The 25,080-nt window shown below is 36.7% G+C and overlaps 1 protein-coding gene and 1 pseudogene across 2 annotated transcripts in view; both read right to left on the bottom strand.

The window, feature by feature from the left end:
- The window catches only part of Rasal2 (RAS protein activator like 2), a 293,856-nt gene that overhangs the window by 170,182 nt on the left and 98,594 nt on the right, over positions 1-25,080 (bottom strand). The gene's annotated exons all lie outside the window — the stretch shown is intronic.
- Positions 23,560-24,338, bottom strand: LOC119827657 (annotated as a pseudogene).

Here is a 25,080-nt window from a genome sequence, read left to right as displayed (position 1 = left end):
TAGTTTTATGAACTCTATGGAAGAAGACACAAAGATAAGTGATTGTTTTTGTTCTGCTTAACATTTCTGGATTAAGATTTAAGAAACACTTTTAACAAAAACAAACAACCATCAGCAACAATAACAAATCCCCAACCTTCTTTTAAAGTCAATAAATTTATTTTAGTCATTCTATCCCATCCTCATTCCCTTGGTTACTTGAAAGAGCAATAGCAAGGCTGCAGGCTGAGGATTAAAAGAACAGAACATGTTCAGGGTTTGCCCTATTTCACCTTAACAGTTCTGCCAATCTTCACTTTTGACTCTAGTGACTTACTTCTAATTCTGACTTCCAATTATTTTTAGTACTTAAAATTCACTAGGGAAAAGCACAACAGACTTACAAAGAAGACTTTTAATAGCAAAATTAGAAACAATTTTAGATTTGCTATATCCCATTCCTTTGAGAATACTAAGGACATTACATGCTGGCCTCATTACAAAAATTAAATAATTTTAGAAACATTAGAAAGAATCCAAAGTAAACTTCCAGCAGAAATCACTTTGAGACTAGATATTACCTTGTAGCCTTAAAATTATCAATTTTTTTTATCAAGATTCGATGAGACTGAATAACTACTGGGAATATATTCACATGGGTTATGTTAACATGCATTATATTAGAAACTAAAATCTATCACATATTGTTATTAAAATATATTTTAATGAAACATAATTATTTTTAATAAAAATCTAAAAGATTGATACTGTCTTTGCATTTTTTCAAATGTCCCCAAAAACTGGGTGAATACAAGAGCCAGTTCTTTTATGTTTCTATACCCAATTGATTTCTGTAGTTATTTTGGCTGATATTTAAGAGAAAATCAGGACTTAAATATGAAGGTTGAAACAGCAGTAGTATTTTAATTGTATTTTCAAATAATTATGGGCATTCTTCTTCAACATAATACCAAACCATGATAAGAAGTTTTGCAAAAATAAATAAAAGGAGTCAGTACAATGTGGAATCTGCAACCATAATAATAAATTTTTCATATAAACATACTAAAAAAATCACAGGTCTATATTTCCTTATGAGTAGCTCTTTTTACCCCATATATATGAGTTTATAAACATTAGGTGCTGATCATTTAGAAAACACTGCTTGGCTGTGATTTCTCATCTTCGAAATGATAACATTTATAATCTACATTCATCAATCTTCGCAATTGTTTTGCTCTGATCAGAAGTTCTTCGGATTTAGAGAAACTGTCAAGCTCAAGGTAGCAGATAGAAATTATCCAAAACTGTAATTTTTGTTTTGGTCATGAATTTTTCTCTAGCAGTAAATACACTTGCTTGTTTGCCCTCAAATAACAGCATTGTGTCTTTCCTTTTCTGGAAAATGTCTGCCATATAGCATACATGGAATGACCAAGAACTATTATAGAATGCTATCCTCTGAGCTTAACAGCCCCTCCTTTTAGTCAAAACAGTTGTGACCATTTTCAAGAGCTCCCTGAGATAGGGCTTGTTGACTACTGATGTTCAAAAGGAGGAGCTGGGAAAGGTCACTGAAACCACACCTGAAATTCTGGCAACTCCCCTAAGTGTCTCCTGGCTACCTTATGCAAGTCTGTACTAATTGCATGTAGCCTTCTGGTCTTGGGAAGTGCTAGAGAAAAGTGCTAGAGAAAAGAAAGCATTAACAAAAAGGGAAACTCCATTTATGCAGCTGATGGAGGAGTGTCTATGTGTTACTTTCATTATTAATAAAGAAAACTGCCTTGGCCCTTTAAGAGAACAGAAAATTAGGTAGGCGGAGTAGACAGAACAGAATGCTGGGTAGCAGGAGTGGGGAGACGCTTCAGTCGCCATAGTGAGTCTCCATGCTTCTCCTCTCCGAGATGGATGCAGGTTAAGATCTCTCCTGGTAAGCCACACCTCGTGGTGCTACACGGATTACTAAATATGGGTTAAAGGAAGATGTGAGAATTAACCAATAAGAGGCTGAAACTATGGGCCAGGCAGTGTTTTAAAAGAATACAGTTTCCGTGTAATTATTTCGGGTGTAAAGCTAGCCGGCGGCCGGGAGGCGGGACGCAGCCCCGCCGCTTCATTCTACAATGCAGCTATGGGAGAAGTCATGATCCATGCTGGTTAAGACTTTTGAGTGTAGCTGCTTTGGGGTTCTATATGCTCCTGCAAGCAATCCCTCATACATGCTCTATCAGCAGTCCCGAAAACTCATTATGAAATATATTTTGGTTTGTTGTTCCATCTTGATCAAGATGTGGTAGGTGTTACTGGCATTTTCCCAGGGAAGGAATTTTTACAACTACCTTTCAGTCTTATGAAAACAACATTAACTTAGAAATGGGTCCAGTATCTCCAGGATTCCACAGATCATAAGCTAGATATAAGCGTGAATATGTCAACAAAAGGCAATGGGGTATTCTAAGAAAACAAGCCTTATGTTATAAAAGTAAAAAAGTAAATGACCAGAGGTTTTGGCAAATCGAAGATTAATATAATGGGTTGGACTAGAGTGGATTATAATCTACACTAGATCGTTCAAGATAGTAAAACAGAGCTTATGTGACCCATATTTTGAAACAGGAATTAGGACTGGTAATTCTCTAGCAGTCTGTGGTGAAAGAACAGCAAAACTGAGATGAGAAAATAGGACAACGAATAGAAATACAAACTGATAAATGCTCATAAAGTAAATTATACAATTATGATTCTGCTTTATTTTAAAAGGAAGTCCAATACAATTTTCAAAAAAGGAATAAAACCTAAAACTGAAACTCATTTAAAAAAAATTCAGTGCAATCCATTTTCTCCCAAATTATTTCAAAAAAGCATTTACAATACTTGGTTATTTGGTCTAACAGTAAATCTAACCCCCAAACTCTGATCTTCTTCAAATGCTTAACTACCTGACAAGAAATCAGTCCTATCTTGTGTTAGCTCTTCCTTGTAATGAGACAAAAGGATTACCATGCATCTTACACGATGAAGATGAAGCTGCAAGTTTCATTAGGCCTAACGAAATGACATTTCCTCCCTCACCATGTAAAGAATAAAAACCACAAAAAGCTAGTAAAATGGTGTTACTGGAAACAGAAGGGGAGTGGGAAGAGAAAAGGACAAGTCTAAGACCCATGTAGTAATGTCAAAAGAAAACGCTGTGGAAAATATTTTTGTATATAGTAATTGCTTAAAACTCACAAAAGTTGCTTTTAAATTAAATTAAAATTTACATGTAGTATTTTCTTATTTCAAAATTTTAATTAGGATATAACTGACAAGATCCATTGTAAGTTACTGCCTTTCAGAGTAAGCATTACAGGAATTTTACAAAGAATCTTCCAGGCGATAAAAACCCTAAAGTTTCAATTAATCTCAATACTTTTTCACATGCTCTTAGTGCACATAAAAAGAAAAAAAAAAGGAAAAAAACAGTTTGGGGGAAATTTATCTATTTGAGACTTTTAATATGTTAGTGAAGAAATACAATCCAAATAAATAATTATCATAAACTGTAGAGGAAGTGTAGGTCTATATTTTAATTTGTGTGTTTTTATTTTCACACCAAAGCTCATCTGGCTTAGAAAATGGCATATTTTTATAAACTCTGAAATTCAATGACCATGCTTTAGGTTCAAATCTCAGAGAAAAAAAATACTTTATGAAGCTCAGATTACGGTGATGACTTATTACAGAAGTAAGCATAAAGGAATAGCTTTAAAGCCGAACAATGTTCTTTAAATTACCTTAAAACATTCATTGCTTTAAATATACAAAGAACTATAGTTCTTTTGACCCAAATTTTCAAAAAGTTTTAATTTATATTACATTTAGTAGGCCAATTTATAAGATGCATTTTTAGAAGCAATTTTCCCCAATAGATATTAAAATCCTTGTCACATAGCTTTAAAAATATGTCCTAAAAATAAGGACTGAACATAGAGCTTTGCACATGTTAAGCAAGTGCTTTATCACTAAACTACATTCTTGGTCTCCAGAGATGACTCTTAGTAACAGCAATAATTACAGCATGCTGTTCAGGAACAGTCTACAAGATACTGAAGATAATGATGTCTGCTTACAACCTACCATAGGTGCCATCAATCCAGTCTCTTTTATTAGACTTCTGTTAATGTATGCAAGTACTCATGTATGTACACACAGATGCAGGTGCACCTGTGTGCATGTGTGCAAAGGTCAGAGGTTATCTACCTTTATCATTTTCCACTTTATTATTTAGATTACATGCATCTCTCTGTGCTCATGTACACATATGTGTATGCATGCCACAATGAACATGTGGAGGACAGAGGACAACTTATGGCAATCAGTCCTCTCTCTTACCACACAGATCATGTCAAGGACTGAACTCAGGTTGTCACGGTGCACCTTTATCCACTAAGCCATCTTACTGGCATGTCACCTTACTTTTTGAGACAAGGTGTATTACTAAACTTAGAACTCATTGATTCATTGTGTTAGGTGGCCAGAAAGCTTCAGGGATCTGCTTGTGTCCCGTGTCCCCAAGTACTGGAATTACACATACATGCAGCCATGCATGACTTTTACACTGGTGCTTGGAACTCAAACTCAGATCTGTGTGCTTGTACTTTACTGACTGAACTATCTTCCTCCCCAACACCCCCTGCCACCAGCCTTCACTATGTTTTTTTAAGGATATTTATTTCCTTTTATAAATAAATTACATGTATAAGGGGAGGAGAAGGGGGCATGGGGTGTGCACCTCAGTGCAGTACCCTTTTAGGCCAAAAGAGTCTTTCAGATTCCCTGGAGCTGAAGTCACAGGCAATTGTGAGCCAACTGACCTGGGTGTTAGGAACTGAGCTCTGAGCAGTATGTGCTCTTAACTGCTGAATCATCTCTGCAGCCCCTCTCCTTTGTTCTTGGAGCACAAAAAGAAAAGTCAAATCCATTCAGGTCATTAATTGAATTTTTTTCTTCATTACTGTCTACTTTTATTCTACTGAAATGTCAAAAACATAGAAATGTTCCAGAATGCCCAAATTTTATCAGAATGATACACATGTTGCCTGTGAACTTTGCTTTGTCCTGACAAACAATGGAACTTTGAGGTAGCATATTACATGCTAATTCATACATAACAATGGATCTAGTGCATTTAAACAAAGCTCCATGCAATTGAAAGATTAATAAAGACATTAATGATAAGCCAATATGCTTAAGATATAAATTCACTAAGTCAAAAGCATTTGTTTCTTCATTACTCACTATGAGATCATACTATTTGTTAAAACAAGTTTATATTGTATCTTTGAAGCTTACAAACCCTATGTTAATTTACTTCTTAAACATACAGACTTAAATTTCCATATCACCTCAAATACTGGGACCTAGTCAGTAAGCTCCTATGCTCACATTACCCTTCCTGAGAGAAGAAGAGCGGGTGATAAGACAAGGGGATGAAAGGGCCAGAGTGCGTAGTCTGCCTTCTTTCTGGCAATACTCTCTAGTCTAACATTTGAGAGTCTCAGCAGCTGACTCTCAGTCTCAGCGGCAGGGGAATTCAAGCACAGAAGTTCTAACTCTGCTGTACCACAAAGACAAATGAGTTCTCTAGGAAGTATTAAGTTCTGAGAAAAGAGAACTTGTTTTTGGTATTAAAAAAAAAAATGTATGTAAAGAAGAAAACATTGCCCTGAACAGCAGAGCTCACTGGAATTTCCTATAATCTATATATTTTAAGATAGCTGGTATATGAAATAATTCCTATGATGTTCCTACCTTGCTTCATCTTCATCTTCACTTTAGCTGTACCCTGCCTCTGATCACACATGCTGTCAACAGCAGGCAGAGAAAATCGCACGCTTGTCTTTCACGTCTCAGATTAAGTCCCATAACTTCCACATTTAGTCAAGCTCTGCTTAAGCACACTAACCTTATGAATGATGTCAATGTCAAGATGATAAATGGGAGTCTGCTGCAGTTTGTATTTTAATTGCAATAGACCAAATAATTGTTATTAAGTCTCTTAAACAGAAAAATGCACAAAGCAACCTATTTATATTTTAACTATATTTTTATATTTATATATATAGTTTAATATATATTTATTAGGTATATTTATATTAAACTATATATTTAAAGGAAAAACAGTTCATATGTATTTTTTCTTAACATATTACATTGTGTTAGCTGAAGTATAAGAAAATACTAGTCTGGCTGTTTAAAGTATGACCATGGTGTTCTATTAATATTAAATAACCAAAACTGTAGGTTCTTTTTGAGCAACACATTTGTTACAGGAATAAAATGAACTATACTAAGAATCTCAAAAACATGTCACATGCATTCATTTTATTATATTTAGTATCTCTTCCTATATTAATATATCCCACACTGTCTCTACTGGAATTGAATCTCATCATTTTTCTATAGGGGCAGATGCTGTGGGAGAAGATTAGAGCTTGCAAAGGAATGTGATTTTTAGTAAGGAGGTGGGGAAAGACAAAGTAATTTATCACTATCTAGCTATCAATGTCTGGGGCTTTTAAAAACTGACTACATGGCCTGCATTGTGACACTATCTCTATGTAAGAAAGCAGACAAGCTGTTAATGTCTGGCAACATTAAAAATCTTTTAATGGCTCTATCTGTCTCTAAAGCAAAGTGCCAACTGAAACAAAATTTGTATGCATCTTTCCTAAATTGTAACCTGCTTGAATTCACTGCATGCACAATGAAAACGTTAAGTCTTTTAAAAATGAATCCAGTCACTCACTGTTAAAGGAACAACCCAAATCAATGAGCTTTACTCTGATACAACATGCTAATCTGGAGCCTGGCGGGGTGGCCGCACCGCCTTTAATCCAGCACTCGGGAGGCAGAGGCAGGTGGATCTCTGAGTTTCGAGGCCAGCCTGGTTACAAGAGCTAGTTCCAGGACAGGCTCTAGAAAACTACAGGGAAACCCTGTCTCGAAAAAACAAAAAAAAAAAAAAAAAAAATAAGCTAATCTGAATTAGAAGTGAAAAATCATTCTTTTTTACAAAACAACACAACAACAACAAAAAGAAAAAGTTCAGGTAGGAGAAAGGGAAGAAACACCTACAGTAGAAAGCCACAAAGCAGTTAAAAGCAACATTCAGCATTTTTCTTTGTGATATATCAACATAAGTATATAAAATAGACATTTTTAAACCTAATCCATTTCTGAAAATGTACCAGATGGCAAATATTTTTTTTGTTTGTTTTGTTTTGTTTTGTTTTTCAAGACAGGTTTTCCCCTGTAGTTTCTAGAGCCTGTCCTGGAACTAGCTCTTGTAGACCAGGCTGGTCTCGAACTCACAGAGATCCGCCTGCCTCTGCCTCCCAAGTGCTGGGATTAAAGGCGTGCACCACCACCGCCCGGCCAGATGGCAAATCTTAATACAACAGGAGGAAGTAGCCTATGATTTTAAATGAGAAAATAAAATATAACAAGCTCATATAAAACTCTTAATTTCCCCAAACTACTGAGTATCACTAATGTTCTATGTAACTCATAAACGTTTCATATTAACATGCCATAAATTCTTTGATGTTTAATGAATGTGTTGGTAAGTATAATTATAGTATCAGATACATGCCCCCATTCTATACTGCAAAAATACTATAAGATTAGTAAATAACTTATTAAAGATAGATGATGAATGATAACAAATATTAAAAATTAACTAAAGACTTTCTATAAAACTAGCACCGTGACTGGAGTTGTCTTTACTTTTTCTCACAAATAAAATTGCATCTGCATGGTACATAGGAATCCTGCGTGGCCACGGTTATATCATTTGTCTCTCTGCCTTTGCTACCACATTGGTCTTAACATTTCTTCTCAGGAAGACATTTCTTACTCCTTCTAGTTTTGAAGTCAGGTATGGTGGCTCACTCTGTTTCATTAAGATTGATTGAATGATAGATTATGTATATAGTGTTCTGTCTGCATGTATGCCTGCATGCCAGAAGAGAGCACCAGATCTCATTATAGATGGTTGTGAGACACCATGGTTGCTGGGAACTGAACTCAGTACCTCTGGAAGAGCAGCCAGGGCTCTTAACCTCTGAGTTATCTCTCCAGCTCTGGTGGCTTACTCTTACAATCACGCCACTTAGGAGGAGTCTGAAGTCACCTGAGCTACACAGTAAGTTCATGACTAATCTGGAACTACAAAGAGAAACCCTATCTTGGATGGATGGATGGATGGATGGATGGATGGATGGATGGATGGATGGATGGATGGATGGGCTTAAACATATTGCACAATATTTAAAAAACAAAATCATAAAAAAAACTTTAGTGAAAAGAGATACAGCTAATGCATCTACTACATATACCCTCACACAGATTTGTAAACAATTTGTGGTTTGGGGCCCTAATACACATGTGGATTCCTTTTAGTAATACTTGATAATTACTAGTTAATTTAAGATAAGAAAAATATCTCAGTCAGCATAGTGAGTATTTACATAATGAAGTTAAAGTACGAGGCACACATTCACACTACAGAGAATAAGAAAACAGTGAATATAAGAAATGATAGGTGAAGGTTACAAAAAAAATAAATAAAGTGTTGTAGTTTGAATAACAAAGGCTTCCAAAGGCTAATATATTTAAATACCTAGTGCCCACTTGGTGAAATTGTTTGAGAACCTTTTAGACCTTACATACCTCTAGAGCTTGCTGTTCATTTATATCTTGTTTTGTTTTGTTTCTTTTTTGCTTTTGTTTTTTCAAGACAGGGTCATTCCGTGTAGCCTTGGCCATTCTGAAACTCGCTCTGTAGACCAGGCTGGTCTTGAACTCACAGATATCTGCCTGTTGGGAGCAGTGAGACCCCAGATCCTGAATTTCTTGTAATCCCCTGATCTGAGTGCCTACAGCTGTTCTGAGCATGAGACCTTCAGGAGTTCCTGATGGCAGGAGAGTGGTTTCTGGTGGATTTGGCTGGGGCGTGGTCTATCTCTATATAATCTGCCCCTGAAACAATAAAGGGGGCATTCTTGGGGAATTCAAGGATGACCCGTGTCGCTGTCTCTCTGTCTTAGGTCATCTCAGAAGAGTAAACCCTTACCCGTCTTTGGGAGGCCCCTTCCCTGTCTTATGCGGGCCCTCTTCTGTAGAAGTTGCCCGTCTACGGAGGAATCTTCATTGTTGGTGCAGTGTTTGCAACCAAACCTTACTGGCCAACAGGGTCAGAAAAACCGTTGAAATGTTACAATTAGCACACCAGGTTGTACTGTTTAGCCAAAGGGATGATTGAATACCATAGCTCAAATGGGAGGTTGGGTCCAGTGGTGACTGGGGAACCTACTGCTAGCAATCTTAACACCTGTTGCCATGGGCATTCATCTTTAAATCCTGTGTAAGATCAGACAACCCGTGAGAATGCAGCATATGGTCACTTAGCAGAAGCAGGATCAGCTGGGCTGCTAGGGAAGCCAAAGAGGTGCACGAGCAAGGTGTCTTCCATGCCCTCAGCTGACAAGAATGAATGTGCCACGGGGGTATGACAGCTGGGGTGTGTTATTTAAGGGACTGCTGAAGGAACAGTGGTTTCTGACTGCTCCTGGGGTCATGGCAAAGCCACTCCTAAAAGTCCCGAGTTTGATATGGTCACACATCTCTGTTCACTTGAGGGGAAGAGGGTGTGTGGGAAATAGTATGAAGAATCAACAGTCTCTGGGACACTTGAATCTACCTTACAGGCTTAAGTTGCTCTCTTGTGTTCCTTAAAAGCCAGTATTCTCCTGAGGAGACGCTGTCACTCTCTCCTGAGTACAGGTTCAATCCAAGTGACCAAAAGGCACTGTGGTCAGGAGGGTCTTCTGTTTTATAAAAAATTTAGGGGGGGAGATGTTGGGAGCAGTGAGACCCCAGATCCTGAATTTCTTGTAATCCCCTGATCTGAGTGCCTACAGCTGTTCTGAGCATGAGACCTTCAGGAGTTCCTGATGGCAGGAGAGTGGTTTCTGGTGGGTTTGGCTGGGGCGTGGCTATCTCTATATAATCTGCCCCTGAACACAATAAAGGGGGCATTCTTGGGGAATTCAAGGATGACCCGTGTCGCTGTCTCTCTGTCCGTGTGTGTCTGTGTATTTTAACCTCCAGCCTCTTGCCTAAAGCTCGGTAAATGGGTAATAGCGCACAGAGCGCAGACACGGGGACGCAGTGCGTGGCATCTGCCTACTTCTCTCACCCAAGTACTGAGATTAAATGAGTGCACCACCACTGCCCGGCCTCACTTATATCTTTTATAATATCCTACTAGCACTGCTCTCTTGACTTCAAACCACTGTAACAAATTAGTAAATCTAAAAAAGAGTATATGAGAGAGCCTCTAATCTCTGTACTCAAACTGGTCTTAAGTACCAGAGACCCAGGAATTACAAATGGCATAAGAAGTAGAGGAAGTATTATAGAACTGAACTCTTAATCTGTGGAATCCATGATAACAATAGATGGGTGGTATCAAAATTAAATAGAATGTAGAGCATCTAGTAGTGTCCAAAGACTGGGAAAGCTGGTTGCTGGTAGACTCTATATCTATCTACCTATCTATCTATCCATCCATCCATCCATCCATCCATCCACCCACCCACTCACCCACCTATTTCTATCTCTGGTATTAAAAGTATGACAAACTATTTAGCAAGTAATGTTACCCTTCTGAGACTATTTTCTCAATTTCCTTCTTTTATAAGGGAATAACATCATGGCTGTAGATCTAAACTGAGAATTTTAAAACCTGATTCAAAGCAAAGGAATATTTTACTGAAGAGTTTTTATATGTAGGCTGGGTGTGTATGGTGGCCTATAGGTAAGCCTATTGTTTTATGTGTAAATATGAGTTACTTAGAAATACAAAGGCAAGTAGAAAATAGAACTTCTGAAAAAGTAGAAAATTGCTGTCTTTTTGAGCATAGATTAGATGAAGGTGGGGTGTGCGTGAGAGTAGGAAAGCTAAATGTTCTTTATGTTCATTCATGTAGCCTGGACCAGTACATCAACTAATTATACTAAAAAATAAAATTAAACCAAACACTATCTACCTTAATAGCTCTGTCCTGCCAAATTACAAAATGGTTAAAGGAAATTCCAAAATTATGATGCTTAATGTCAACCTCATGAATAAAAAAGAAAACAATTATTAAAGCCCTTAATACCTCTATAATTTCATCTTTCTACTATGGTGTAGACTATACATGATATACATGATGATAACTCTAAGTGAGGTTTCAGAAGTGTAACCTCAGGCTGGAGAAATGGCTTAGCCGTTAAAGGCTAGGCTCACAACCAAAAATAATAGAAGTGCAACCTCATCTACTATTATTTGTAACAAAAAGACAAGGACACTGCCTATTTCGGAGTAGTTTAAGTCTATTTAAAGAACACAGAGATCAGTAAAGAAAATGAACTACACTTAAAAATCCAGCACTTGGTACGGGGAGGCAGGAGGATCATGACTTTGAGGTCTTCCTTATATGTTGCAAAGTAAAATTTCTCAGAAAGTGGGTATCTTAATCACTGTTCTAATGCTTTGAAGAGACACCATAACAAAGGCAACTCTTATAAAAGAAGGCATTTAGTTGGGGGCTTGCTTACAGTTTCAAAGGTTTAGCCTATTATCATGATGGCAGGAATCAATAGCTGAGAGCTAGCTACATCCTGATTCACATGCCAAGAGACAATGGGCTTAGCTTTTAAAACCCCCCAATTGACATACTTCCTTCAACAAAGTCATACCTCCTAATCCTTCTAAACCACTACCCCATGACTAAGTGTTCTAATGTATGAGCCAATGGGGATCATTCTTATTCAAACCACCATAGAGGGAGAAGCTGATTATAAATAGCAAAGTAGCATTTGATACATCAGGTGGAAATCTGAATGTGATCCTTCTGTAAGATAAATAAAGTGCTTTACTATGGCCACAAAGTAAGACTATTGAAATGAAATGGCATGTGCTTGGATTCTGACGAGCTGCGTAGCACCACTCAGTACACCCTAATGTTCAGCATACAGGAATGCTATGCAGAGATGTTAGATGAATCTGCCAAAAGCCCAGAATTTTGGCAGAATGAGGGCTCAGGGTTAAATTGGAGCACTGGCAAGACCTATATCCCCACTTGGATTAGTTCATGAAGGAACTTGACACATTAGAAGAGGTTTAGAATAATTTCTAGAACATAGAGAAGTGGTCAATAAAATGCTAGCAACACATGTTATTTTTGGTTGTAAACAACAGATAAAGAGCTTTAAGAAAAATTTTGTAGAAAGCTGACTACATGAAAAAGAATTTCTATGTCATTTTCAACCATACTCCTAGTTAAGAGCCTTTGTCAAACTGAACTCTGCGATCTATGTATTTTTACCAAGCCTAAATTTATTTGAAAATATATTTCCATATTCCACAGACCACAGCCTGTTAAACTGTCAGCTGCTACTCCACATAGGAATCTAGCAACAATAAAAGGTTTCTGAATGTGCAATGATCAAAAACTAATTCAAAAATCAAATGTGTAATGAACACATTCTGACACCATTCACAAATGTTTCAACCATAACTTTACCACACCCTTGGTTCTGAACACACAGTATGCATACTTTACACTGAGCATGTAGTCCATGTCATAAGATGCCAACAAACACTGCTGGAACACGTCATATCATATATAAACAAAATACATTTATCTTATTAATACACAAATTTGCTTTCATCTTTAACAAATGGTAAGATTATACATATAGCAAAGAATTGTTTTTAAATAAATTTATGATTTATTATTAAATGTTCTATTTGTACATCTACTTTTATAAGTCTACACACTCAGGCTGCATAAATTTTCTCGGATAAAAGCAGATTACAAGTGGAAAAGTTTAAGAACACTATATGAGTTATGCTTAAAGACACTTTATGTTAAATGCACATTTAATTCATCAATGTCTGCCCTGGGTAAAAGTAATTCAAAGGAAGTACATTAACTTTTGAAAAGTGTTATTGTCTCATAAATTTCCAAACTAGTTTCAGTTTTATTACTATGCTGCTTTCAAAAGTTACATCTGAAGCAGCAAATAAGCTCCTCACCAGCACCATGATGTCACTTTCTGCTCTATCTGAGGGAACAAAGGAAGATGGGTAAAAACATTTACAAGCTTCATTAGGAGAGCAAATGACAAAAGCACTCTCTCCTGAAGAGCAGGTTGAAAAGAAAAAGAAATGATTGGATGAAAGGTCTGGAGGATAAAAATATTCTTTACTGCTGAAGTTCTACAGGAGATCCTGGAGAGATACTTTCTCTCTCTCGGTGAAACAACTTATTTGTGAGACCTTTGAGTTCAACCTCCAATACGACCTATTCGCGCACGCTTGCGCTTGCTTTCTCTCTCTCTCTCTCTCTCTCTCTCTCTAACACACACACACACACACTACACCACACATCACACAGCACACCAGGCTCACACATCATCTACAAAGCAGATACAGTCATTGGCCTATGGGCACCATATAATGTAGAAATATGCTAGCATATTTCAGGGTAAACCAGCCATATACATAACAGCAATTCAAACGAACACTAAAAGTAAAAATATTTTGATTTGTTGCGGCTTGTAGAAATTTCCAAGACAGCACTATGAGGCCAAGTTTATATATGTAGAGTCATATAATATATATTCACCAAATATTCTCCCAGAAAAGTAAATAGTCAATCCTAAATTCCCTGGTGCAAAGGATAAGGCTGCCCCAATTGCTGAACACTGTAAAGCACAAATGAATTTTATTTAACTGTGTAGATAGGAAAGACTATTTTAAGTGCTCCACTAAAAATATTCTGAGTGCTACTGCAAGTGGACTTTGTGCTAGACACTAGAGACAAGACTCCACTGTGAGTGATATGTAACCAAGTAATATTAATAGAATACGATAGTCATCAGAAAAGAACAAGGGTAAAGAAGAGAAAAGAATAAAGAATTTTAACAGCCACAGGTGTAGAGAGGTGGGAAAAGGGCAGTGTGCATTACTGGTGAGAAGGGACAAGACAGGCACAGGACTACAAATTCCTTTCTAGTGACACACTAGGAAACTAGAGCCAAATTATAGCAGATGCCTTTTCATAAGATGGCTGGTGGGACACCTGCAAGTCATACTAAAGTTAAACTTTCACACCTTAAACAGCAAATTTTATGGCAATCTTACCAAAAGCAATCTATAGATTCAATGCAATCTCCATTAAAATTCCAACATAATTCTTCACAAACCTCCAAAGACCAATACTCATCTTCATATGGAAAAACAAAAAACCTAGAATAGCCAAAACAATCCTATATAATCAAGGAACATCGAGAAGTATCTCATCCCTGATTTCAAACTCTACTATAGAGCTATAGTAATAAAAACAGTATGGGCCTGGCATAAAAGCAGAGAGATGAATCAATGAAATTTAATTGAAGACCCTGACGTAAATCCACACACCTATGAACACTTGATTTTTGACAAACAAGCCAAAATTACACAATAGGAAAAAGAAAGCATCTTCAACAAATGGTGATGGCATAAATGGATTCTGGCATGTAGAAGAAAGTAAATAGATCCATATCTATAATCCTTTACAAAACTAGAGTCCAAAAGAATAGTGAATCAAAGACCTCAAAATAAATCCAGTTACGCTGAACCTGATAGAAAAGAAAGTGGCCTTGAGCACATCAGCACAGGAGAAAACTTCTTGAATATTAATTCCAGTAGCACAGACACTGAGATCAACAATTAATCAATGGAACCTACTGAAACTGAAATGCTTTTATAAAGTAAAGGTCACTGCCAATGAGCCAAAATAACAACCTAAAGAATGGGAAAACAGCTTCACCAACCCCACACCTGACAGAGAGCTGATCTCCAAAATATATAAAGAACTCAAGAAACTAGACATCAAATTACCAAATAATCTGGTTTAAAAATGGGGTACAGATTTAAAATGAAAATTCTCAACAGAAGATGCTCAAAAGGCCAAGATACACTTAAAGAATTGTTCAACATCCTTAGCCATCAGGAAAATGCAAATCAAACGACTCTGAAATACCATTTCACACCTGTCAGATGGCTAAGATCAAAAACAATAATGACAGCTTATGTTTCAGAGGATGTAGAGTAAAGGGGAACTCTCCTCCATTGTTGGTAAGAGTGCAAACTTGTCTAGCTACTTTGGAAATCAGTGGTTTCTCAGAAAATTGGGAATCAATCTACCTCAAGACCTGGCAATAACACTCTTGGGTTTAATCATACCACAAGGACACTTGCCAACTATGTTCATAGCAGCATTATTCATAAGTTGGAACCTGGAAATGCCCTTCAACAGAAAAATGGATAAAGAAAATGTGGTACATTTACACAATGGAATATTACTCAGCAGTAAAAAACAATGACAACATGAAGCAAGCGAATGGATGGAACTAGAAAAAAAAAACACTCTGAGTGAGGTAACCCAAACCCAGAAAGACCAACATGATATGTGTTTGGAATATTATTTTTAAGGTGCGTGACTTTTGTTTATGCTGCATTTGTTTAACTCTGTGAAGCTGTGATTTAGATCTTCAGGTCTAAAACACCTGAAGGTCTAATAAAGAGATGAATGGCCAATAGTGAGGCAGGAGCAAGGATAGGCAAACCTGGTAGGCAGAGAGAATAAATAGAAGGAGAACTGAGGAAAATGGAGAGCAAGATAGATCAAGGAGAAGAGGACATCGGAGGCCAGCCACCTAACCAAACACCTAGCCATGGAGTAAGAAGGAAAGTAAGATACACAGAAGTAAAAAAGACAAGAGCACAAAGGGAAAAGATAGATGGGTTAATTTAAGTTAAGAAAAGATGGCAAGAAGGAAGTCAAGCTAAGGCCAAGCAATTGTAAGAAAGAATAAGTCTCTGTGTGTGATTTATTTGGAAGCTGGGTGATAGGCCCCCAAAATAAGTCAAAAAAAAGTCTAAAGAGTAAAATGTCATTCCTACAGGTATATACTCACTCATGGGTAGATAGTAGCTGTAAAGTAAAAAATAACCAGGCTACAATCCACAGCCCAGAGAAGCTAGATAACAAGGAGGACCCAAAGAGGGACGCATGGATTTCCCTAGAAAGGAGAAATAGATCTTCTGGGTAAACTGGGGAAGGAAGTGAGAGGTTGGGAACATGAGGGAATTGGGTTGGTCAGTTTGGGGTCAGGTTGGGGACAGAATGAAGGGGGAGAATAATGAAACAGGTATTTTGATGGGAGGGGCATTTGGGGGCTAGGGAGAAACCTGATGCCAGGGAAACTCCTAGGAATCTCCAAGGATGACCCCAGCTAAGAAACTTAGTAATAGTGTAGTTGGTAATAGGTGTAATAGTAATAGGTGCTTGAACTGACCTTCTCCTATAATCAGATTGTAACTACCCTAATTGTTGTCATAGAATATTCACCCGCTAACTGGTGGAAGCAGATGCAGAGATCCAGGGCCAAGCACTGTATGGAGCTCTGGGAATCCTATTGAAGAGAGGGAGGAGGAGTCAGAGTAGGCGAGCTCATGATGTGGGAACCCAGAGACAGTTGACCTGAGCTAGTGAAAGATCAGGGACTCTGGACCCATAGCTAGGTCCCTGCATGGGACCGGCCTAGGCCCTCTGCATATGGGTGTCAGTTGTGTAGCTTGCTGTTTGTGAGGTTCCTAGCAGCGGGATCAGAATCTGTCTCTGGCACTTGATCTGCTTTTAAAAACCTATTCTTCATGCTGGGATGCCACACCCCCATCTTGAAGCAGGGGGAGGAGTTTGGTTCTGCTTCAACTTGATATGCCATGCATTGTGTTGACTGCCATGGGAGGCTTGCCCCTTTCAGAATTGGAGAGTGGATGGGGGTACATGGGAAGTGGGGGAAGGAAATGGAAAGAGAGGAAGGAGGAGAAACAGTGGTTGGTGTGCAAAATAAATGAAAAACTTTAATTGAAAAGAGTAAATTTTAATATTATAAGCTCATTTACCAATATTACTAGAAAGCTGTCTGATTTTAAAATATGATTCTGCAAAGTCAGAGTTCGATACAGAATCTTTATATAAAACATGAATACTCCTTGTCCACTCAATTTTATCTAAGATTATCCAATTAAATAGTTTTTTATATTTATTTATTTATTATATATACAATATTCTGTCTGTGTGTATGCCTGCAGGCCAGAAGAGGACACCAGACCTCATTACAGATGGTTGTGAGCCACCATGTGGTTGCTGGGAATTGAACTCAGGACCTATGGAAGAGCAGGCAATGCTCTTAACCTCTGAGCCATCTCTTCAGCCCCCCAATTAAATAGTTTAAGTACAGAGTCATTCTAGATATCTGCCCCATCTAGCTTGAGTCATACTCCCTAACCTTTTCTGTCTTTTATAATAGTTTTGCCAATCATAACAATTATCTTCCTTGATTTCAAAATTTAGCTAAATGTAAACAAGGTTTTGTACTCTAATATCAACAATTTACAGGACATTACAAATCAAGGTAATTACAACAAGAAGAACAAAATGCCAGGTTTGGGAATTAGCATCACTGATTTTTGGTGGTCTTACAACACTGATATATAATCAGTGCACACAAACACCAGTTAGAAGGACTCACAAGAAGACGAGAAAAATCTGGGCAATCAAGCAAGCACTTCTGTAAACCCATAAAGCATTTTTTGCTTTCTGTATAATGTATGTGTATAATGATAAAAGATAGTTTGTTTTCTTTTTTAAAAAAAAGAAAATGTATGAATGTATGAATCTCTCATCTAATTTTAAATGCTTATAGCAAAATTCGTATTGACTAGCCTAATCAATATAATAAGATATTGTTCTAATCACCTTAATCACAGGAAGTTGATGGAAAAGGTCCTAAAATCATTAAAGCTAGCACTATGCTGTTTCTTCAATGAAATTTAAGTTAACTTTCCTAATAAGTCCATTTTATAAAGAATAATATAAATCTTTGCCTATTATAAAATTTCATTTTTCACTATCATTATTAAATTTCTAATTGGTGAGTAATATTATTTTTGTTAGTTTGACACAAATTAATTTATACTGAGCAAGACTAATAACTGGATCTTTTCAATTATTAACCCAAGTCAAGACTAAAGAAAAAAATAAAACTAAAATTTATACACAAGATAAAATATACTAGATATTCTTGAACTTCCTAAAATGCTAAAGCTATATTCATATGTGTGTATGCGTGTAAATGCGCGCACACGCACGCAGGCAGGCAGAAAATATGTGCATGTGTGCAACTGTAGCTTCCTCTACAGCTCCCCACTTTAGTTTTGAGACAGGATCTCACTAAACCTGTAGCTTGTCATTTTGGCTATATGGTTGGCCACTGAGCCCAGTACAGTTACAGGTACCTACTGCTATGTTCAGCTTTTATGTTGATGTTGGGCATCAGAACGTAGGTAAGTTTTAATGCTTGTACATGAAGCATTTTTACCCACTAAGTCAACTAATTTCAAAAGAACAATATTTATAGCTATAGTGAAGACATGACAAATTTTACACTTCAAGTCCGAAACAGAAAACGTCCGCAATTCTACCTGCTAAGCTGTATCTGTATTCTAAAGCCTAACTAGAGTACTAACTCAAGAACACCTTATCTATTACATCAAAACATGAACATTTCTCTTAATCTTCATGTTCACTGTAAAATAACTTTAATAAACACCAATGTTTCTTTAAAAAAAACCAATACAGTCCATGTCTACCTCTTGTCCATGTTCTTCCTCTCTGCAGTTTTAATTATTCATAGTCAACCATTGTCCAAAAATATTAGATAGAAAACTTAACTGTGCATAGTTCTGAGCAGAATGATAAAATATCACTCCTGTAGGGATGTCAGGGAGTCTCCCTTTGTCAATGAATTGATGCAATATGCTACTCATGCATTTTACTTAGTAGCCACAGTGATGTCAGACCGTCACAGTATCACAGTGGTGTTCAAACAACTTTATTTTATTTAATAATGGCTCTAAACTGTCAAAGCAGTAATGCTGACATTTTAGACATATCAAAGACAAGTTAGTAAAAACGTAAAAGTTTTGACTCAACAAAAAAGAAGAATATCATATACTAAGGCTGGTAAACCCTTTGATGAGAACAAATCTTGCATTCAAAAAATTTATGCCCAAACTGAAGCATTCCAACCACAGTATATGGTGCGATGATAAATTAGAAAAGGGGTTAATTTAATGTATGTATGTATTTGTTTTCATACAGCAAAGGAACCATTAACTGAGTAAAGAAGCAGCTTTCAGAATGGGAGAAAAATCCTTGTCAGGTATGCATCTGCTAGTTGTTTTTATATCTGGAATATGTAACTTCAAAAAAACTAAGGAAAATAAACCAACTCAACCAAGAAATGGGCTGAGGAGCTAGACAAAACTCTCAAGAGGAAATACAAACATCCAACCAATAGTTTGTAAAGTGGGGAAATTAATACTACTCTGAGATTCCATTTCACCCTTGTCAGTACAGCTATCGTCAAGAAAACAAAAAGTGTTGGAGAGGGTGTGGGAGAAAAGGTACATGTACTCTCTCTTGGTGGTAGTATAAACTGGTGTGGTCATGGTGGATGCCATGTCAGTGTAGAGGCCTCCCAGAAAGCTAAATATAGAACTTCCCTATGACCAAGCTATACCACTCATGGGCATCTACCCAAGGGACTCTATATTCTTCTACAAAGGCATTTGCTCATTCAAGTACTGCTGTTCTATTTACAACATATCTCAAGGCATCTTCCAAAATTTTCTTTACCATCTTTCATAAAGTAACCAAATGGCAAAATTCTCCTATTATTAGATGGGAATACTTAGAAACATAACAGAAAAGTAATGAGTCAGGAACAACAGAAACAGACCCCAGAGTCCTGATTTGTAGTCTTACACAAACCTACCAGATCTCATTTAATCTTTGCCTTTCTGGACTATGATTTTATAAAATAATAGCAATAGCAGTAATAGAAGCAGTAAAAATGGCACCTTTAATGGTAATCACTAACAGTTTTACATGTGCCCCAGGGAAGTCTCACACTCAAGTTAGTACCATTATCACTCTCCTGCTGCACAAATGGAAATGGAGCCAAAGGGAATCTGAGTCATATTGTGTGGAAGTAATAAAAGCACTGGAATCCAAGTAGTCACAATCATAGTTACCATGCTCTCTGCATGCTGGCTGGTGACAGGACTTAGGAGATTTAAGACATATTGTACTAGTGTGGTACTTACCAGCAATAAGGACCTTCTGGTCTCAGCTGGTATTAGTTGTTCCAAAGCCTTCCTTTTCTGATACTTCTTCATTTATTTATTATTTAGGGTTAAATATATATATATATATATATATATATATATATATATATATATATATGCGCCTGTGTGGATTTATGAGTACCATTAATGTTGTTCAGAAGCCCTCAAAGGCCAAAACAGAGCATGAGATCCCATGTAACTAAGAGTTAAAGGCGGTTGTGACCCTCTATATGGGTGCTGGGGACCAAACTCAAGTCCTCTACAAGTACAATAAATCCATTTAACCATTGGACAACCTCTCCAGTTCCAGTGTCCACCTTACAGCCTTCAAAAGTATCTCAGTTAATTTATAGATAAATTGCTGAGTCGTTTTAATACATATTTTCTAAGAACTATGTATTGTCTTTGATTTTTTCCCCTTATTTATAAAGTAAGAACACATGGTTGGGGGACTTTAAGGCTTGTTCTGGCTAGTTTTCTTGACAACTGTACACAAGCTAAATTCATCTGGGGTGAAGGAATCTTAACTGAGAAAATACCTCTACAGGATTGGCCTGTTGGCAAGTCTACAAGGCATTTTCTTGATTGATGAGTTTATACAAATAGTACCACCCCTAAACAGATATATGGTCCTTTATGGTATAATAAAGCAGGCTGAGCAAATCCCATGTAAGCAAAAAAAACAGCACTCCTCCATGGCCTCTGGATAAGTTCCTGCCTCCAGATTCCTGCCCTACTTGAGTACCTGCCCTGACTTCCCACAGTGATGGATTGTTGACCAGAAGTGTAAGACAAAATAAACTCTTGCCTCCTCAAATTGCTTTTGATCATGGTGCTTTCTCACAATAATAGAAACCCTAACTAGGACAAGATCTTTAACAATTCTAAACAATGTAACCATGCCAATTCAGTACAAGGACACCTATGCAGAAGTATCTTTATTTATATATAAAAATTCATTGAACTTTCTTCCTCAAGTTGCTTTTGTCATGATGTTTCATCAGAGTAATAGAAACTCTAAGAAACAATCTTTTACAATGTATCTATGCCAATTCAATACAAAGACAAGTAAAGTCTTTGTATATAAAAATCCATCATATTCTCCAAAATTGTATATTTTTATAGAAAAAAAAAAAGGTTTAGCATTTGGGTATATGTTGCATGTCTGTAATCTCAACACTTAAGAGGCAGAGGCAGGAGGAACACTTACATTCTAGGCCAGCATGATCTACCCAGTGAGTTCCAGGCTTACATAGGCTACTAAGCAAAATTCTGCCTCCAAAAACAAATAAAAAAAAGAAAAAAGAAACAAATGTTATCAAAGTTATAACTGTATAGCCTCCAGAAAGAAGCACGATTACCACAATCTGAATAGTCAGGTATTTTTAAATTTTATCCTATTATTTCATTTTATTTATTTCATTTACTTATAAATTCCCCACAAATTCTACTTCATGTCTTGGTGTTCTCTGAACTGACTTAATTTTAAGACATACAGCAAAAAGAACCCACTTCAAAAGAGCTCATTTCTCTAATAGGAAAGTACTGAATAAACTATAGAGATATAAACAAGCATAGGCAAAAAAAATCTAAAAGAAACTTTAGAAATGAACAAAATTTTCTAATGGTATCGTCAAAAGGGAAAAAAACTTTCATTTCTCTTTAATGCCTACTATAACTGTAGTGATACTTAATTAAGTCTTGTAAAAAATTATGATTTATTTTCATAACATCATCACATGGAACACATGATTAATACTATACTCTGAAATTCTGATACTTAAATTATTTTATTATATAGATTTTTTTCAGTACCATTTTCCATTAAATTAAAGTTCCCTTTAATAGCCTAACATTTGAAATAAAATCCAATGATGAAAAAAGAAAATAAGCTAAAACTAAGAAAAATAGACTTATTAAAGTATTTAAATGAACATTTTTGACAAATACCATGGTCATTAAAACAGAAAGTGAGGTTTACATGAAAAAATTATTAAGTTCTGTTAGACAAATAAAATGTATATACAATTCTATAAAGAGAACAAAAAAGCGTTTTTAAAGGATATAGTCTTGATCTAGGAACTAATAGAAACACCCAATGAATATTTATTAGGCAAATAAATTGGAACAGGCAAAAGGAGACTAATAAAACAACTGCATCGTAATTTCCACTATCAAGTGAATCCTGTTCACAGTGAACAATAAATGTTCATAAAATAATATGTTCAGAAAGAAATGTCCTAAAGTAAACTACAACTACAAAAGGCTGACCGTAAATAGAAATTGTATCAAAGTCAGCCAGGTGATAAGACACTTGCAATCTCAGCACTCAGGAAGTAGAGGGAGACAAGAGTTGAAGATCATCTATGACTAGGGATTACATTAGGGCCAGTCTGGGCGCTCTCTCTCTCTCTCTCTCTCTCTCTCTCTCTCTCTCCCTCCCTCCCTCCCTCCCTCCCTCCCTCCCTCCCTCCCTCCCTCCCACACACACACACACACACACTATTTGGCTTAAGAAAAGTATTTCAGTATTAGACTAAGGGATACCAAAGCATCAAATATTAAGAAATCTTTATAAAAATACTGAATTGAAAAGCATGTCATTTTCTAAGAAAAAAATTACTGAAGATATAAAACACAATTCCTATAAGATTGACTTTTCCATAAAACTGTAGCTACATGATGAACTGTGTCAATCGTGTTGAATCATGCATTACACACAAATACAGAAACTATGTAAAGGCTGCTCTTCAACAACTCAGCAAATTAAAATGCCTAAGGAACAACATAGATGATTTACAAAGGATGGGTTCCTTAAACACCATGGGGGAAAAGACTACAGATGGATGGGTGGTCAGCTATATATATACCCTGAAGTGAACCTTGGCTCTAGGCATCAGAACATTTTTGCCATAGAGCATTAACATTATAAAAGTGGGTAGTGTCAAAAAAACTGAACGACCAGCATTCAAAAACAGCTTTGTCAACTCCACAGTAAAACATTACAGCATTTCTCTCTGCCATCCACCACTGAATACACTGGTAGAAACTTAGAAATGAGAACAGAAATTTAAAAAGGAGGAGTGATTCCTTTTATTTTCTATTTAATATCAGAAAGAAGACAAACACCAATTCTGTCATATACTAATGGTCTTCAAAGCACATCATACTTTGTACAAGGGAACTCAGAACCAAACTTTGTTTACAGAGATTCCAACGAGTGCGAGAGAGCACACCTCTCACCCAGCTCTCTGGTGGTACTCAGGAGTCGCTTCCTAATCACTGGCACTGAACAAAGTTATGGAACTTTTTGTCAGGTAGTTGAGGAATTCATGAGTATAGGTCAGTAATAAAACAAGACTCTCCTCATCTAGAGGTGTATAAACCATCACTGTTCCAATTCACATAATCTCAGTAAAGCATGCTTTTTATTATCTATGTCTCCTCAAGATTTCTTAAAACACGCATAACCTCCAAAATGGAATCCACATTCTTCTTGGAAGGAAGATAAAGTAGTTGCCTGTTGTCTGGTGATCAAGTCCCAGTCATCCACAAGCCACAGTGTCAGCTCTTCGGAAATTTTTAACTTCAATTCTTCATTCTCAACTGTAGAATCTAACCATACTCTTTTCTTCCTAAAAGGCTGAGGTGTCTCATGGGTACACCATCTCCATTCCATATTGGTTTCAGCTTGTTCTTTGGTTTCACTTCAACATTTTTCTGTTGCAGACCAGATGTCTTCTTTCCTGAAGCATCCCCTCTCATCTTGCCTACTGAATAATGTTCCTGGCTGGCCTCCTGAAGTTCTCACTTTCTACAAATTGCTGTCCACATATTTGAGTACTCTGCTTTCCAGAACCCGGAATTTTTATTCCAACCACAGCAATGATAAAGGGTTTCACTTGTTTGTCTTCTTTGGCAGTCTTTACACACTCTGCTTCGTAGAAAAGATGCACAGAGAAACACAGCAGTCTCTCACCTCCTGGAATATAGGCTTCAAGTCCTATTTGAGTGCCATTTTTAAGGCTACCTCTTTCTTCTCCTACCGCCCCTACTCTCTATCCCACCCCAGAAAGTCACTGCCTTGCTTTTAATAAGCTAGGAAAATTTTGTTAGATTAATAGTAACATCTTTTTAAAAAAACAACCTTGGAGACTAGAATCACTACCACTGACAGGTATAGTTTTATGTATTTTGAGTGATTTGTTATGTATTATTCTGTCAGTAGTACAAAGTCTTCACAAACATTTAGTGTATCATACCATTTAAAGTATTGCACTAAACATGGAGTGGGTATAGACTATGCCTTTCTTCTTTAAAAAGCCTGGATCTGGGAATAAAACCCACAAATGCTGACAGCAACTCATATGTTCTAACCACCAGAAACCACTTTTCTCCAAAACAACAAACCACATCCATGGCATGCAAAACACCCTTTATTTTTACCAGCATTATGATTATATTTCATGCTGTTATAACTGAATTGATGTCCTTTAAGTTTCAAATTATTTCGATACTCTGGTGATAATATCTAAAAACATAAATAGAACATAGGATTTCTACTTTGTAAAAACAGATTTTTAGGATAACTGAATGTGAGTTTCACATGAGAATGATAGGGAAATGCCTGTGGTTAACTGACTAAAGCTCACTCACTAAGAACCTGTGTGCTTGTATGGATATGGTTTTGTAGTCACACATTTAAAACCTTTCTTCACTTCTTCACACGTGCAGCATGTGCACACGCACGTACAAAAACA

This window comes from Arvicola amphibius, chromosome 12 (assembly GCF_903992535.2).
Source record: "Arvicola amphibius chromosome 12, mArvAmp1.2, whole genome shotgun sequence".
Classification (NCBI taxonomy): Eukaryota; Metazoa; Chordata; class Mammalia; order Rodentia; family Cricetidae; genus Arvicola; species Arvicola amphibius.
Note: the sequence above shows the minus strand (reverse complement) of the source record. Positions and strands in the feature narration are given on the sequence as shown.